The sequence below is a fragment of the Prunus persica genome, chromosome G6 (genome assembly GCF_000346465.2).
Source record: "Prunus persica cultivar Lovell chromosome G6, Prunus_persica_NCBIv2, whole genome shotgun sequence".
Lineage (NCBI taxonomy): Eukaryota > Viridiplantae > Streptophyta > Magnoliopsida > Rosales > Rosaceae > Prunus > Prunus persica.
Genome location: NC_034014.1, coordinates 203,812 through 206,081, shown reverse-complemented (window position 1 = coordinate 206,081; position 2,270 = coordinate 203,812).

Sequence of the window (2,270 nt, the reverse complement as noted above, 5' to 3'; positions counted from 1 at the left end):
GGCTGTTCAAAAACAACGACGTACATAATTAAACAACCGACATCTATTTGAAACAGATTTCCTCAGTGTAAAATCAATGCCAACAAAGAACGGCAGAAGTTATGAATCGACCGACGTAGAAAGTAAAGACGACGATTTCAATAAAAACTGCCGTTTTTACTCATAAAATAACACGACGAGGTTTTCGTATAAGACGCCGTATAATTACAAACAAATCCACGGCTTTAAAATACAAAATATCGCCGTATTAAATTAATTTACAACGACGGAAAATATAAATATATCGACGTCATTCTCGTATAGTTCTACTACGTTATCTTTAAATCGTACAATAAAATTTATCGTCGTATTTATTCATTTTATACGTCGTACCTTTAATTTTAACGGTCGTCTTAATAAGAATTTTTGTTAACAATTTTTTTCTTTGATTTTCTTATCCTACGTCGGTAGATCTACTTAATGACAAGAATTGAAATAACCACGACGGTTTATATAGAACACCGCCGACATAATCAGTTTTGTCTGAGATCCCAAGGGTTACGAAATCTTACCAGATGGAACTCTGTTCCACATCATAATCTTAACAGATGACACAGATTTGCAAATATTGCGTCGTGTTAGTTTACAAATTCTAGAACATTAATTTCCCTCATTTTAAATTTCCTCGGGAAAGAAAAATCTATTTATCACGCTTTGGAATTGAAAACTAAAACTGAAAGAATACGGGAAAAAAAACTCCATTTATAATTTAAAATTAAAATCCACGTCGGTTGTAGTACACTTAACGACGTTTAACAAAATAATCTACGTCGGTAATTATAAATCTACCGCCATCGTAACTTAATATAGACGACGAGAAAAGACGACGGTAGAACAGAAAACCGCCGTTGTTTCAGTTTCTTTAACATATCTTTCTGCAGGACTTGTGTAGTTCAAAGCATTGACAATGTCTTCATCATATCTCCCAGAAACTACTGATTCAATTGCTCATGCTTTAGAGGCCATCTGAAGCCATTTCTATTCTTTATCGCATTCTTGAAACCCATCTTCTTCTTCTGAAGCTCTACGGATAAAGGAAGAGGCTATCACAATAAATCCGACGGATCTTCTTAGGCAAGAAAATCAAGCAGAGGATCAGGCACATCTGATCTTCAGATTTCCCTGAGAAGCGAACTTTCCTTCGACAGCGAGTGGAGGCCAGGCTTGCATCTCTTTTGATGGAAAGCAAGGAGTATTCAGAAGCACTAAGTGTCCTATCAGGCTTGATCAAGGAAGTGAGAAGGCTAGTTGACAAGCTTCTTCTTGTGGACATATATTTGATGCGAGTAAGCTCAATTTCTCTTTGAGAAAACATCCAAATTATTATCTTTGAGACATGAGAGACTGAGAGAGGAAGAACTTGGAACCTTAAATGTAAACCGAAAATGAATGAAAGCGACAAATTTATAGAATAAATTTTTAAAACCAACGGCGGTCCTTGCAAACAAACCGCCGTTTAAATTGTAAAATCAACGTCGGTATGATCGACGTATATTACAGAAATCCACGTCGGTAAATTAATAAAAACGACGTGTTAAATAATATACCATGACGCGAGTTATTACTTATGTACTTTAATTTTTGAGTTTACTACGACGGTACCTACAAACTACTGTCGTATTTATTTACCACGTCCGAAGTTAAATGTACCGTCGTATTTTGTAATTTATACGTCGTAGTTATATGTAACCGCCATATTATTTTTTTGAAATGGTTTTATATGTAAGCAACTTTTCGTCTACTTGACTTACACATTTGTTGTTTTTATATTCTTATTTTATTTAAATCTGTCATCCAAAAAAGAAACTTTACATATTGCAGAATATTAATTTCCTTCGTTTTAAATTTCCTCCGGAAAAAAAACTCTATTTATAACGCACTGTAATTGAAAAATAAACTGAAAGGTCACGGGAAAAAAAATTCTATTCATAATTTAAAAATTAAAATCCACGTCGGTTATATTAAACCTAACGACGTTAAATGAAATGATTCCACGTCGAATGAAAAATATTGCGTCGTTTTAGTTAAAAACGACGTAGTTAAATGTAACCGCCGTATTATTTTTTTGAAATGGTTTTATATGTAAGCAACTTTTCGACTTACACATGCACTGTTTCCAAACCCGATTAAAAATTTCAATCTCCCAGAGAAACCTTTTCGTCTTTTTTCCTTGTCAGAGCATTGTCAGAGTTTCTCATCGTCTTCCTCTCGTCTTCTTCGTCGTCTCTGAA